The 17,102-nt window shown below is 36.6% G+C and overlaps 1 long non-coding RNA gene across 2 annotated transcripts; it reads left to right on the plus strand.

The window, feature by feature from the left end:
- Nucleotides 1-5,963: 5,963 nt before the first annotated feature.
- On the plus strand, nt 5,964-7,144 carry LOC126618404 (uncharacterized). Of its 2 annotated transcripts, XR_007621695.1 has the most exons (3): nt 5,964-5,984; nt 6,174-6,277; nt 6,406-7,144. It is a non-coding gene; the product is annotated as an uncharacterized LOC126618404 (long non-coding RNA). The 2 variants fall into 2 exon arrangements; XR_007621694.1 differs by lacking the exon at nt 5,964-5,984 and having other exon boundaries at nt 6,068-6,277.
- The last annotated feature ends 9,958 nt before the right edge of the window (nt 7,145-17,102 follow it).

The raw sequence follows: 17,102 nt of genomic DNA on the forward strand, positions 1-17,102 counted from the left end.
GATCGCTTGCATTCTACAGATGACTTGTACACTATTCGCCAGAAGCCGGACGAGTAACTACGAGAGTATGCCGGTCGCTTCAACCATGAGTATTCTTGATGCGTTGAGGCAGATCACAAGACCGCCCTCAGCCTTCACGGTAGGCCTACGTGATTGTTTCTTCAAGTACATGAACAATGCCAACACTTGGAAGGTTTACTCTGAGGTGATGGCACAGGCTTACAACCACGCCTCCGCCGAAGCAAGGACATACCAAGGGAACCCCCATATGGTTAACCCTAATCAACAAGTGAGAAGTGGAAGTCAAGTTCTACCAAGTGAGGAGATATTGGCCATTCAGACACCCATTGCATCATCTCCTGCCTCATTTAGCTACTCGCTACGTCACTAAACGTATATGTCTATTGGTAAGAGGAAAGATTTTTACTCTCAGCAAGCCTATTACAACAAGAGGGATAAAAGTTCGTATCAAGACAACTAGGGGTGAACGTACCGTCGACTATTATGACTATGGGGCCAACCCTCACTCTTTCAAAGTGGAGGACTATGTACTGAAAGAAATGTTATTATAAGAAGGCATACACATTACAAATGTTTTGACTCTCAACCGCTTAAGATCTTTTGTCACACAAGCCATTCGGAAAATATTTAAAGAAGATGGAATTCAGACAACTTCTTTTAAGTCTTTTGCGTTCCTAGCACTGGAACACTTGGTCTACGCTGACCTACCCTTATGCTTCAACTCAGAGTTTCAACATGCGTACTTTGACATAAAGTATATGATACTAAGTGTTACAACCAACATGGTTCACATTAAAAGCATGGATCCTTTCATGCATAGCAAAACATTCATAAACATCACTCATATCAATAAACATAAACATCATACATTCCAACACATTCATACATAAACATCATACATTCCAACACATTCATACATAAACATCATACATTCCAACACATCTATACATAAGCCAACTGTGCTTCGAAAGGGTTCAACATACTTTGTGTATTCGACACTTGCTACAATGTGCCTCGACACCTTGCCTTTATTCTCACCAACCAGGTGATGAAATGTGAAGAAGGAACTCATCTTCATGCCACCAACTAAGTGATGAAATGTGCAACCCGTACTCTCCTTCATGCCACCAACCAAGTGATGAAATGTACAACCCGTACTCTAATATCATTTGGCAACTTGCCACTCATGCCACCAACCAGGTGAAGAAGGAACTCATCTTCATGCCACAAACCAGGTGATGAAATGTACAACCCGTACTCTAATATCATTTGGCAACTTGCCACTCACGCCACCAACCAGGTGAAGAAGGAACTCATTTTCGTGCCACCAACTAGGTGACGAAATGTGATGAAAGGTGATGAAGAAACTCACCTTCGTACCACCAACCAAGTGATGAAAGCAACTCACCATTCATTCCACCAACCAGAAAACGAGTGGTACAACTTGTACATATGAACTCCTAGCATTCACAAATAATCAAAAACCCTTAAGTTTTACAACTCAACTAGGGGAGCACTTATGCCCAACAAGAGTTATAGTCACCAACAAAGTTTTATTACAAGCCAACAACAACTTCAGTGCATGGCATACGAAGATCAAGCTATTCAGCGCTCTTTCATCTGCTTCAGACATTTCCCCTCTGTAACAATGCAAACACTACAACTCGTAGAAAGCTTCACACACTCTTGATCAAGACAGTGTGAAGCAAAACCAATTTATGGTGCCAACAAGAGCTTCATCAAAGAAGTTCAACCACAATTCTCAAAAGCTTCACACACTCTTGATCAAGACAGTGTGAAGGAAAACCAATTTATGGTGCCAACAAGAGCTTCATCAATGGAGGGCAACCATAATTCTCAAAAGCTTCATACACTATTGATCAAGACAGTGTGAAGCAAAACCAATTTATGGTGCCAACAAGAGCTTCATCAATGAAGGGTAACCATAATTCTCAAAAGCTTCACACACTCTTGATCAACACAGTGTGAAGCAAAACCAATTTATGGTGCCAACAAGAGCTTTGTCAATGGAGGACAACCACAATTCTCAAAAGCTTCACACACTCTTGATCAAGACAGTGTGAAGCAAAACCAATGTATGGTGCCAACAAAAGCTTTATCAATAGAGAGCAACCACAATTCTCAAAAGCTTCACACACTCTTGATCAAGACATTATGAAGCAAAACCAATTTATTGTGCCAACAAAAGCCTTATCAAAGGAGTTCAACCACAATTCTCAAAAGCTTCACACACTTTTGATCAAGACAGTGTGAAGCAAAACCAATTTATGGTACCAACAAAAGCTTCATCAATAAAGGGCAACTACAACTCGTAGAAAGTTTCACACACTCTTGATCAAGACTGTTCGAAGCAAATTCAATTTATATGGTTCATCCAAACCTTCGACTACTACAAGGTGTAGCTTGCATCACAATCTCTTGCTCAACAGTGTGGAAGCAAAATTTGTATATGTTGTCTCTCCAAAATTTGTATACTCGGAAGCCTCACGACCACTTAATGACTTGGATTTTTCAAGTCTCCAAACGAGAAGTTTTCCTCACTCGGGTAAATTAAGGGAGCACTACCTCAACCTACATGCTTCACTCACAAAGCTTCAACATACAAGCTTCAACAAAAGGAAAAATTCAAAGAACTTAGTGAAGAAGGCCTTGGTGTATTTAACACAATACGTTGAAATGAAGCAAAGCTTTTTTATTGATATCTCCGATAAGTTACAAATATGTACATATACATGAATCAAAATAAACAAACAAGAGGCAAGAGGGAGCCTTCACAAAGGTTGCTCAGGAGAAGTCTCAGCAGTCGGCAGAGCCCTAGAAAGAGGAGGCACCAGAGGGTGATTATTCGAAGCCTCAGTACTAGGCAGAACCCCAGAAGGATGAGGCACCAAAGGTTGATCATTTGGAGCTTCATTACGCGGTACAACCCCAGAAGACGAAGGCAATAAATGCCTTTGGAACAAACCCACAAACCTCTGATGATCAAGTAAAATCTGACCATCAGATTCCTGCAGCTGGTCGAGCTTCCTCTTCATTTTTGTAGCATAGTCATGTGCCAGCCTATGCAACTGTTTATTCTCATGCTTGAGCCCTATGATTTCCTGTTTGAGACTTATCACTTCAGCCGCCAATGATTCAACTTGGCGGGTTCGAGTAAATAGGCGTTGGGCCATATTAGACATAGAACCTACACACCGAACACTGAGAGCCAGAGAATCCTTAACAGCCAACTCATCAGACCGTTTGGAAAGTAGTCTGTTATCTTTGGGAGTGAGAAGGTTCCTGGCCACCACCGCAGCGGTCATATCATTCTTCATCACAGAGTCCCCAACAGTAAGATGACCAGTAGGGGATAAGAAGGATGGGCACCATATGTTGTCTTGAGAAGGCATGGCTGCCTCTTCACCAAAGTTCAAGTCAAAACGACTGTCGGATGGGTCAGACATTCTCATAAATGATAAAGGAGAAATGAGGTACAATAAATCTCTGAAGTAAGGGAAAAATTCCTACAAGCACTCTCTGAATGTACTTCTTGCACACAATTGGTGCCCTTATAAAAGAAAGGGCAACAGAGCCGTTGGTTCAAAAATCGAAGAGGCACCACTCTCCGGATTCCGAAGAGACACCACTTTCCACACGCAACATCAACTCCTCGGGTACCGTAAATAACTTTGCCAAAGATCTCTGACAAAGTTTAGACACATAAATTTTGAAGGTCCAATTACCCTATTATTACCCATAAGGGTAAAGGAACAGCACCACTACTTGATAACTAGAAAGTCCCAATGTGTGTCAACCTCTGTGCTCCGTGTCAACCTCCGAACTTCGAGAGCCAGATTTCCTTGGATAAAGCTTGTCTGCAATCTTCACACGCAACAACAGCTTTCCAAATACCACAGACCACTTTTTCAAAGTGCTCTGACAAAGTTAAAACACGTGAAACTGGCAGCTCCCACTACATTGCTATGACCAAGAAGGGTAAAAGAATAACACTACTACTTGTTGTTAGGGAAACTCCTATATATATCGACCTCCATCCTCCACAGCCAGGCAGACCTGCAAATAAAAAAAAAATGCTCAACTTTTCTTCACATCCGAGGTGGCACTCTCAGCAGAGTCTCTCAAAATACTTAGCTTCTTCCCCCCCCCCCCCCGATAATACCTCTGCAACCAAGCCACACCAGAGCAAGAGTATCTCATATCATCAGGGTTAAAAGCAAGAGTATCACATATCATGCTTTTTCCCTGTCTTTTCCTTTGGCCTTGTTCTTACCTGCAAGACAAGGAGAAAGAGAGCAATCAGTCAGCACTTGGAATCAAGCTTCCAGTCATGAACTGACTGCCTGGAACCCCTTGCCTGATTACTTATCTGGCATTGCTCTCGAGTACTCATCTTCAACATCTTATGCTTCCAGAGAAGATACCACATCTGCCTGAGGAAAAGATAGGGCAACTGAGAAGGATACAAGGAAGCATGTGGAGACAAGCGTAACAGAACACGTGCCGATACATCCACTACTTTGTCAACAGCAATAGTATCCCATATCATCAGGGTCGAACGTACTTTAGATTTGATGGACTTGTTTTGACCCTCAAATTCTTGAGTCGACCTTATACTCTGGAGGAAACTAGAAAACCCTCCAGCCCAGTTCAAGAATACGCCTGTGGAAAGTTACTTCTTCAAAAGCAAAAGTATCTCATATCATCTCTTCTCCATTTGCTTCTCCTTATCCTTGTTGTTATTTAGGACACAAGGAGAAGGAGAACAATCAACCGAAAGCCGAAGTCGAACCTTTGATCCAGGTTGTTTACTTGGAAGTCTGATTGCTTAACTTGTCTGTTACTTCCTTCGGCAAATCTCCTAGCTCGGCGACTTAGGGGACTCCTACTATAGGGTTTGTATCGCACTTGACCAAGCCCGAAACTACAAGTAAGCTTCAAGTGAAATTGATACATTACCTTGTGCATCTTCATCAGTTAAAGATACCACCCCTGGATGAAGGAAAAGTACTTCCAGAGAAGATGCCACATTTACATATGAGACAAATAAAGCAAGTGAAAATAATACCACACTTCAGTACTTAGAAGTTTCGTGATTACTCAATGGCTTGGATCTTGCAAGTCCCCAACCGAGAAGCTTCCCTCACTCGGGAACTTAGGGGAGCACTGTTTGTACCATACTTGACCAATCCCGAAACTACTGAGCACCGATCAACGTTATACTGTCAAGGACCCAGAAGAGTTTCCCTCCAACCAGGAGGCTAATCACAGCGCGACACGTGTCGACATCAGAAGCCAATCATAGCGCGACACGTGTCAACATCAGAAGCCAATCACAACACGACATGTGTCAATGTCAGAATGAAACTAGAAACTCTCTTCTATAAATAGAGATCATTCTCTCACAATATTTCCTAATGTCATTTGTACTAAATCATTCACTAGTACTCACAAAAGGAGAGCTTGAACCTATGTACTTGTGTAAACCCTTCACAATTAATGAGAACGCCTCTACTCCGTGGACGTAGCCAATCTGGGTGAACCACGTACATCTTGTGTTTGCTTCCCTGTCCCAATCCATTTACATATTTATCCACACTAGTGACCGGAGCAATCTAGCGAAGGTCACAAACTTAACACTTTCTGTTGTACCAAAGTCATCACTGATTTTGTGCATCAACAAGTTAATTTTGACTTTTATTTAAAAATAATTTTTTATATTTGATTTTAGAATGATTCATTTGTTCATTTTTTGTCAAAGCTCTTAGAATAAGTTTAATTAAGGCATTTTCTTCAGCTTACCGTCCCCTTAATATGTGCAGCTATACATTGAGGGCCTTTGCCATGGAAATTTGTTAAGAGGACGAAGCAATTGCCCTATCAAATATATTCGAATTGAATTTTTCCGTACCACCACTGCTTATCGAATTGAGGCATAAAGAGTATGTTATTTGTCTTCCTCCTGGTGCTAACCTGATTAGAGATTCCAATGTGAAGAATAAGTCAGAAACGAAGTCTATGACTGAGGTAACTCAAAATGGAACATTTTCGTTTCGGTTTCCCTTTATGAAGGTGTACTGTCTTTGTTTGTACGTTGATATTCTTCCCTTGGTTGTGGTTTCATATTGCAGCTGTATTGTCAAGTTGAGCTAGAAACAGGGATTGAGTCAATCCGATTGAAAGCATTGATAGATCTTTTCGATGAAATTGTGGAGCCACCTTTCAATCAACTAAGGTGACTTTATTTGAGGCTAATACTTTTACTTACATACTGCCTAGCAAAAGAATCTGGGATCTAATAATAATGTTTGCAAATATATTTGAATATATGTTCATATAATTGTTTGCTATTTCTGGAAATAGGATGAAGGAGCAGCTTGGATATGTTGTTGAGTGTGGCCCACGGGTAACATACCGTGTATATGGTATTCTCTCAATTCCTCTCTCAATTGATGCTAAAGTATTTGTTAAAATTCTTAGATTTAGGGTTTGGATAAATTCTTAGATTTAGTTCTTTACATTTGAAAGAGTGAGAATTATATTGTTGGGACTTTGGATTCTATTTTTATGTCCTAATTTGTGTGAGGATTGCTTGCCATCCGTATAAGAATGGTACTAAAGTGTCAGGCAAAAGTCTTTATGTTTCAATCACAAACAAGTGCATGTATACATAGCAGAATTACACCAATTAATCTGTGGGAGGAATGATATACAACAGCTCATGAGATAAAGATAAAGAATCATAATTTGAAAATTTGGAAGCCACTACTTACTCATTTCTTGTTGCTCTGTGTAAATTTTGAAGGGTCCGACACTATGGCACTCAAGCAGCATTTTGGAAAGAAAATTTTGGAACTAGAAGATGAGAAAAGAACTATGCAGGTTCACTTAGAACCTTAATATTTGATGTTCTTATTCTTGAGAGAACCGATGTTCACTTAAAACCTTTATAATTTTAGTTTTATTTTAGTTGGGGATAGAACATGTCAAATTATAGTTGTTTTTATATATAATGGTTGTGAATATCTTTGTAAATTGTAATATTATAGATGTTTGTGGTTGTGGGCTGTTTTAATTTTATGAAAAAATAATTTTTTGTTTAGCATCAATCTCAATTTGTAGGTGATTTCAGTTTTAAATTTTTTTTTAAAAAATAGTTGACATATTGGGCACAATCACAATAAATGTGCTAACATGTGTGGCAGCAGTCATCTGACAATTTGTCAGAACTGGGCACAAAATGACCTTTATTTGTACTTACACTTTTCAGCACAGCATACCTTATTGTGCTCTTTGACAAATGGTGATGCCCATAGAGGGCACAGACAATATTTTAGTTGCTGCATTGTTGCTATTGGTTTATGGACACAATTATTGGTGCTCTTTAGCCTCAAAGGGCACATATAATTTATTGTGCGCAGTGCCCATATTTCTTGTAGTGAAGGGCAGCAAGCTACTTGTGCAAGAACAATTAAGAGGTTAGCTCCCTTGAAATATTCCATACGTGTCTCCTGTAGAACACCCCACCTAGACACCAAATCCGTATTGTCTCTCACCTTCTCAGCAAACAACAGGAACACATCTTTCTGGGTAGCTTGTTTCTGAATGGAAATCACGGGGCAATCAGCACACAATGAAAATATAGGCAGGCTATAGCAATGGAAACCAGTTGGCCAAAACCTATCTTTCCTTGAAAAAAAAAAAATTCCAAAATTAAAATTGAACAAATATAATAATCAAGCCGAGGAGCTATATCCAAAAGAAACAATAACTTTCTCGTCACTGATTATTAATTACCTAAGGTTGAGATAATCAAGTGATAAAGAGAAGGACATTATAAGCAGTTGTGCACACTAACAAATTAAATTCATTTTAAGTATCACCATGTAGGCAACACCATCTAATTCTACAATGCAGAATATTCCAAAATCTCAGTATCTGAGCTATGTATGGATTTGTTTTGGAATTGGTGTGAGGCTGCCAACTCCGGAATTGAAGTTTGCATGCTACAGAGAAGACTAAAATCATGCAAGAAAGTTTAAATTCACAACATAACATAATAGAATCACAAAGTTATCATCTGGTTGAAGGAATTCAGTACTATCATAGATTCACAGTCTACAGTATTTACAATATAGGAGAAAATATGAGGAATCCCCAAGTCCAAAAATTTGTTATCCTCCACTTACAATGCAATCCAATGATAAGACACAGTCCACCCACCACCCTAAAATTTGATTTAACACTATAGCACAATAACCCACCACCCTAAAATTCGATTTAACACTAAAACCCCCAATTTCTAATTTAATTTTCCAAATTGAATCTAATTACAATATCAAAATCTTCAAATTAAGGCATTAAAGCTTGATTCTGACCTTAGAAAGAAGAAAAACAAAGAATTAAGAAAAATAAAGAATTAAGCTTGATTCTGACCTGGGTCTATACCTGCTAGCTACAGGAAAAGAATTAAGCTTGATTCTCACCTGGTGCAATCGGGAGAGGATGAGGAGAGGATGAGGATGAGGAGGAAGGCGATATGAGCGAGAGGGAAGAGAGAGACCGAGTGAGAGATCGAGGGAAGAGAGTTTGGGTATAGTGAAAATTTGAAAAAAAAACACCTATTTTTAACAACTGCACCGCCAAAATTATGTGCAATGCAGGAATACATTATGAGGTCGCGCAAAGCGGTTTTGCACGACGATGCCATTAAGACGTCGCGCAAGGTAATTTTTTTTTAAATTATTATAAAAATTACTAAAAATGTTACTTTTCTCCTTTCAAATTCAATTTTTTTTTTTACATAATCCCCACTGTCACATCCCGGCCCGGGCGGGACCACTTCCCAAGCTCGACTCCGCTGTAGCATGATATTGTCCGCTTTGGGCCCCAACCACGCTCTCACAGTTTTGTTTCCGGGAACTCACACGAAAACTTCCCATTGGATCACCCATCATGGGATTGCTCTCGCGCGCTACTCGCTTAACTTCGGAGTTCCGATGGAACCCAAAGTCAGTGGGCTCCCAAAATGCCTCGTACTAGGTAGAGATGAGAATATGCATATAAGGCTTAGAGGATCCACTCTCCTGGGCGATGGGAATATGCATATAAGGCTTAGATGATCCACTCCCAAAAGGCCTCGTACTAGGTAGAGATAGGAGTATACATATAAGGCTTAGAGTATCCACTTCTCTGGGTGATGTGGGATGTTACACCCACCATAATATATTTTTCTAATAAAAACCCACAATAATTTTTTTTTACACATGTATCATTCAATTTCTTAAGTGTTATAAGTACAAAATAAATAAATTAAAATCTACTTAGTATATATTTATACCATTGAACTTGATGGGAAATGCATTGTACGAAACTAGTTTCAAAGATCCAACCGTCAAACTTATTTGTATATGCTTCGAGATCGCATATGCCAAAAATCGCAAAAAACAAACATGCAGAGATCAAGTAAAGGGACAAAACGTTTCGACGGTTATAAATGAAAAAGCATGATTTAACGGTATTTATAATTCCAATTTTGATGATTTTTTACAGCTACACTCCTGGATCTCATATGAAAACAATAAACTAATTCGATCATCAATTTAAAATATTTACACAAATGGATACCACAAAATCTTACGCTGTACTTAATGAAAGTATAAATAAACTCCAAGTGTTAGTGAATCTATTGTTTTGATAGGATATGCATTATACGAAACTAGTTTCAACGATCCAACCGTCAAACTTGTTTGTATATGCTTCGAGATCGCATATGCCAAAAATCGCAAAAAAACAAACATTCAGAGATTATGTAACAGGACAAACCTTTTCTACAGCTATAAACGAAAAATGAAGATTTAACGGTTATTTTAACTATGATTTTGATGATTTTTTACAGTTACACTCCCTATATAAATACAATGAACTAATTCGATCTTCAATTTAAAATATTTACACTAGTGGATACCACAAAATCTTATGTTATACTTAATGAAAGTATAAATAAACTCCAAGTGTTAGTGAATCTATTGTTTTGATAGGATACGCATTATACGAAACTAGTTTCAACGATCCAACCGTCAAACTTGTTTGTATATGCTTCGAGATCGCATATGCCAAAAATCGCAAAAAAACAAACATTCAGAGATTATGTAACAGGACAAACCTTTTCTACAGCTATAAACGAAAAATGAAGATTTAACGGTTATTTTAACTATGATTTTGATGATTTTTTACAGTTACCCTCCCTATATAAATACAATGAACTAATTCGATCTTCAATTTAAAATATTTACACTAGTGGATACCACAAAATCTTATGTTATACTTAATGAAAGTATAAATAAACTCCAAGTGTAAGTGAATCTATTGTTTTGATAGGATACGCATTGTATGAAACTTTCAATGATCCAACCGTCAAACTTGTTTGTATATACTTCGAGATCGCATAGGCCAAAAATCGCAAAAAACAAACATTCAGATATCAAGTAATGGGACAAACCTTTTTGACAGCTACAAACAAAAAATCACGATTTAACAGTTATTTTAACTCTGATTTTAATGATTTTTTACAGCTACACTCCTGGATCGTATATGAATACAATGAACTAATTTGATCGTCAATTTAAAATATTTACACAAGTGGATACCACAAAAGAAAAACGCAATGCAAGAACCCCAAAAGAAAAGCAAAAGGAAAAAAAAAGAACTTTGCGCGACGTAGGTACACCTAGGTCGTGCAAAACAGCTTTGCGTGACGTAGATCTACCTACGTAGCGCAAAGTTTTTTAACAACTGCACCGCCAAAATTTGAAAACCGAGTGAAAGATCGAGTGAGACACTAGTACAAAAAACACTTTGCGCAACGTAGGTCCTTCGTCACGCAAAGTCAAAAAACGTCGAGCAAAACTTAGCCCAACGAACCTTCGTCGCACTCTAACCGTCGCGGCAAGGCAGTGACAAAAGCCTTTGCACGACGAAGAAGAAACCTACGTCGCGCAAAGTGGATATATATATATCCCTTTTTTGGTTTTGGTCAAAAATATTATTTTTTTAATTTTTAATAATATTGTAAATAAATTCTAATCAATAATTAATTAACCAAAGAAAAGTATTTAATTATATAATATATGAAAATGTACATACAAGAGATCCGAACAATAATTAATTATATAATACATGAAAGTCTTCTAGGTGAAGTGGCTACTGGGCATCGGCAGGGTGAAGTGGCTCGGAGGTCGAAGGTGTAGCAAGATCAGGTACTGGTAGCGAGATTTAGAGGTCGGACATATGTATGGCTCGTACAAGGTCTCTCATGTGCCCGGCATAGGCCTTCAGCTCCTCGCCCTGGGCCCTCAACTGCTCTCTCATCTGCTCGTCATGGGCCCTCATCTGCTCGCTCTAGACTGCAAGCTGACCCTTTAGGCCGTCGTGCATTGAGCGGCTGAACCGACACTGATGACGTCGATGAGATGGGCACTTGGGACATCGTAGGAGTAGCCTCAGTAAGGGGTGTAGGCTCCCTAATCAATGGAGCACTCATGCCTGGAGCAATAGATGTTGATAATGTAGGAGACGAATTGGTCACACTCCGACGACAAGGATCAAATGCGACATCTATACACTTTTTGAACCATAAAATTATAACATTAGAAACTAATCATTTCTTGCATTTGAAACTAATCAATTATAGGGTGATATTACTTTCATAGCTTTTATTTATGTGGCTGTTGTAGATCTTTGTTAATTTGCTTATTCTATGTTAAGACAAGGGACTTTCAATGTCCCGAAGAACTTCAGACTTTATTCTTAAAGAAGCACTACAAGAAGTGAAATACTCAAACACTACAATGCATTACAAAGAGACTAAACAAATGAATTTCAAAATGACACCTTCTCTCAAATGTTTAGCATTTAGTCATTTTCAATTCCCTTTACACATAATTTTTTAGCACATTCCTAACTACTTTATCCTAGGTTCAATGGAACTTCAAAGTCTCTCGTCCAAATGCCTCCTTATTATAACTGGATTCCGATGGATTTATTGTTCATTGGTTGCATTTTTTTTTTAATAATTGTTTCTTTTCCAAAGGAAGAAAAAAAAAGTTGTAGTAAAAGATGACAGCATTCCAGTCAAATAAAATATCATGAAAAGACCAATCCCTTAACTCAGAGAAAACTGAAGCGAACTCATGTGAAAAAGTTCCACGTATAAAAATTCTTCTATTGCTTTCCAAACAAACTACCATGACAATTTCTGAAACAGCATGCCCCAAGCACCAAACCCCTCCCCTACCTCAAAAAAACTTTTAACTTTTCACATAAGAGGCATCACAAAAGGCTGGAATCGGACAATATGATGTTTCATGAATTATGATGCCATTATCGGACAATCTGAGTACATGCATATACACATGATAGTTCTGAGATCAGTTGGTTTCACTAATAGCATAAACTGCTAAATTCCAAAGTCCAAGATCTCTACTGTTCACAAAGTTTCAGATGTTTCATGAATTATGATGCCATTATCGGACAATCTGAGCACATGCATATACACATGATAGTTCTGAGATCAGTTGGTTTCACTAATAGCATAAACTGCTAAATGCAATTGTAAATATGAGAAACAACGGCCAATGTTATACTTTGAATTCTCAAGTGGCAACAGTTGATGGGTAGAGAGTAGAGAGCTAAACATTGAATGTTTTGAGAAGCAAAATTGGATATCACAAAATCTTATGTTATACTTGATGAAAGTATAAATAAACTCTAAATCTTAGGGAATCTATTGTTTTGATGGATATGCATTGTACGAAACTAGTTTCAACAATCAAACCATCAAAATTGTTTGTATATACTTTGAGATCGCATACACCAAAAATCGCAAAAAACAAACATATAGAGATCAAGTTATGGGATAAAACTTTTCGACGATTATAAACGAAAAATCACGATTTAACGGTTATTTTAACTCCGATTTTGATGATTTTTTACAGCTACACTCCTTGACCCTATATGAATACAATGAACTAATTCGATCTTCAATTTAATATATTTACACTAGTGGATACCACAAAATCTTATGTTATACTTAATGAAAGTATAAATAAACTCTAAATGTTAAGGAATCTATCATTTTGATGGGATACGCATTCTACGAAACTAATTTCAACGATCCAACCGTCAAACATGTTTGTATATGCTTCGAGATCGCATACGCCAAAAATAAAAAAAAACAAACATTCAAAGATTAAGTACGGGACAAACCTTTTCGATGGCTATAAACGAAAAATCACGATTTAACGGTTATTTTAACTCTGATTTTGATGATTTTTTTACAGCTACACTCTTTAAACCTGTATGAATATAATGAACTAATTCGATGTCAATTTAAAACATTTACAAAAGTGGATACCACAAAATCTTATGTTATACTTGATGAAAGTATTAATAAACTCAAGTGTTAGTGAATCTATCGTTTTGATGGGATAGGCATTGTATCCAACTGTCAAACTTGCTTATATATAGTTCGAGATCACATACGCCAAAATTCGCAAAAAAAAACATTCAGATATCAAGTAACGGGACAAACCTTTTCGATAGCTAGAAACGAAAAATCACGATTTAACGGTTGTTTTAACTCTGATTTTGATGATTTTTTTACAAATACTCTTTAACCCTATATGAAGACAATGAACTAATTCGATCGTCAATTTAAAACATTTACACAAGTGGATACCACAAAAGAAAAAGGCAATGCAAGAACACCAAAAGAAAAGCAAAAGGGCAAAAAAAAAAAAAAAAAGGACTTTGCGCGACGTAAAGTCCTTTTTTTTTCCCTTTTGCTTATGGGTACAAAATAAATAAATCAAAATCTACTTAGTAAATACATATACTATTGAATTTGATAGGAAACGCATTGTACGCAATTAGTTTTAACGATCAAACCGTCAAACTTGTTTGTATATACTTGGAGATCGCATATGCCAAAAATCGCAAAAAACAAACATTCAGATATCAAGAAACAGGACAAACCTTTTCGACGGTTATAAACGAAAATCACAATTTAACGGTTATTTGAACTCCCATTTTGATGGTTTTTTCCAGCTACCCTCCTTGACCCTATATGAATACAACGAACTAATTCAATCATCAATTTAAAATATTTACACAAGTGGATACCACAAAATCTTATGTTATACTTGATGAAAGTATTTATAAACTCAAGTGTTAGGGAATCTATCGTTTTGATGGGATACGCATTGTACAAAATAATTTCAACGATTCAACAGTCATACTTGTTTGTATATACTTCGAGATTGCATACACCAAAAAAAAAAAAAAAAAAAACATTCACATATCAAGTAACGGGACAAACATTTTTTATGGCTAGAAACGAAATATCATGATTTAACGGTTGTTTTAACTCTGATTTTGATGATTTTTTACAGCTACACTCTTTAACCCTATATGAATACAATGAACTAATTCGATTGTTAATTTAAAACATTTACACAAGTGGATACCACAAAAGAAAAAGGCAATGCAAGAACCCCATCTTTACGCGACGCAGTTGCACCTACGATGCGCAAAGTCCTGTTTTTTTCCCCCTTTTGCTTATGGGTACAAAATAAATAAATTAAAATCTACTTAGTAAATACATATATTATTGAATTTGATGGGAAACGCATGGTACGCAATTAGTTTTAACGATCGAACCGTCACACTTGTTTGTATATACTTCGAGATCGCATATGCCAAAAATCGAAAAAGAAAACATTCAGATATCAAGTAACGGGACAAACCTTTTCAACGATTATAAACGAAAATCACAATTTAACGGTTATTTAAACTCCCATTTTGATGATTTTTTACAGCTACCCTCCTTGACCCTATATGAACACAACGAACTAATTCGATCATCAATTTAAAATATTTACACAAAGTGGATATCACAAAACCTTATGTTATACTTGATGAAAGTATTAATAAACTCAAGTGTTAGGGAATCTATCGTTTTGATGGGATACGCATTGTAGAAAGCTAATTTCAACGATCCAACCGTCAAACTTGTTTGTATATACTTTGAGATTGCACAAGCCAAAAATCGAAAAAAAAAAACATTCAAATATCAAGTAATGGGACAAACCTTTTCAACAGCTAGAAACAAAAAATCATGATTTAACGGTTGTTTTAACTCTGATTTTGATGATTTTTTACAGCTACACTCTTTAACCAGTTGCACCTACGTCGTGCAAAGTCCTTTTTTTCCCCTTTTGCTTATGGGACAAAATAAATAAATCAAAATCTACTTAGTAAATACATATACTATTGAATTTGATGGGAAACGCATTGTACGCAATTAGTTTTAACAATCAAATCGTCAACCTTGTTTGCATATACTTCGAGATCGCATATGTCAAAAATCGTAAAAAACAAACAATCAGATATCAAGTAACGGGACAAACCTTTTCAACGGTTATAAACGAAAATCACAATTTAACGGTTATTTGAACTCCGATCTTGATGATTTTTTACAGTTACCCTCCTTAACCCTATATGAATACAACGAACTAATTTGATCGTCAATTTAAAATATTTACACAAGTGGATACTACAAAATTTTATGTTATGCTTGATGAAAGTATTAATAAACTCAAGTGTTAGAGAATCTATCGTTTTGATGGGATACGCATTGTAAAAAACTAATTTCAACGATCCAACTGTCAAACTTTTTTGTATATACTTCGATTGCATACGGCAAAAAAAAAAAAAAAAAAAAACATTCAGATATCAAGTAACGGGACAAACCTTTTCGACGGCTAGAAACGAAAAATCACGATTTAACGGTTGTTTTAACTCTGATTTTGATCATTTTTTATATCTACACTCTTTAAACCTATATGAATACAATGAACAAATTTGATCGTCAATTTAAAACATTTACGCAAGTGGATACCACAAAATCTTATGTTATACTTAGTGAAAGTATAAATAAACTCCAAGTGTTAATGAATCTAATGTTTTTATGGGATACGCATTGTATGAAACTAATTTCAAAGATCTAACCGTCAAACTTGTTTGTATATGCTTCAAGATCACATACGCCAAAAATCGCAAAAAACAAATATGCAAAGATCAATTAACAGGACAAACCTTTTTTACGGCTATAAACAAAAAATCATGATTTAACGGTTATTTTAACTCCAATTTTTAATGATTTTTTTACAGCTACACTCTTTAACCATATATGAATACAATGAACTAATTCGATCGTCAATTTAAAACATTTACACAAGTAGATACCATAAAAGAAAAAGGCAATGCAAGAACCCCAAAAGAAAAGCAAAAGGAAAAAAAAAAGAAAAAGGACTTTGCGATTTTTTACGGTTGGATTGTTGAAAGTAATTTAGTTAAATGCATTTCCCATCAAATTTAAATGGTATATGTATTTACTAAGTAGATTTTAATTTATTTATTTTGTACTCATAAGCAAAAGGGCAAAAAAAAAAAGAAAAAAGGGACTTTGCGCGACGTAGGTACAAATGCGTCGTGCAAAGATGTTTTGCGCGACGCAAGTGCACCTACGACACGCAAAGTTGGCAAAAGAGCGGTAAAGTATTCTTTGTTTGGCGCCAAGATCTTGCGCGATGCACATAACGTCGTGCAAAACTAGTTTGAGCGACGCCATCCTACGTTGCGCAAAGTTCTGAAGCGTAAAGGCCATTTGCGCGATGTTTTGTGTTTTGGGTCACACAAACATACTTTAAGCAACGAAATTTGCTCCATTGCGCAAGATTCCGTCGCGCAAACAAGTTTTTCTACTAGTGAGAGACTGAGGGAAGAGAGTTTAGGTATAGAGAAAATTTGAAAAAAGCACCTATTTTTAACAACTGCACCGCCAAAATTATGCGCAACGCAGGAATACATTATGAGGTCATGCAAAGCGGTTTTGCGTGACGATGCCATTAAGACGACACGCAAGGTAATTTTGTTTTTAAATTATTATAAAATTACTAAAATGTGACTTTTCTCCCTTCAAATTCAATTTTTTTTTACAT

Source organism: Malus sylvestris, chromosome 4, assembly GCF_916048215.2.
Source record: "Malus sylvestris chromosome 4, drMalSylv7.2, whole genome shotgun sequence".
Taxonomy (NCBI): domain Eukaryota; kingdom Viridiplantae; phylum Streptophyta; class Magnoliopsida; order Rosales; family Rosaceae; genus Malus; species Malus sylvestris.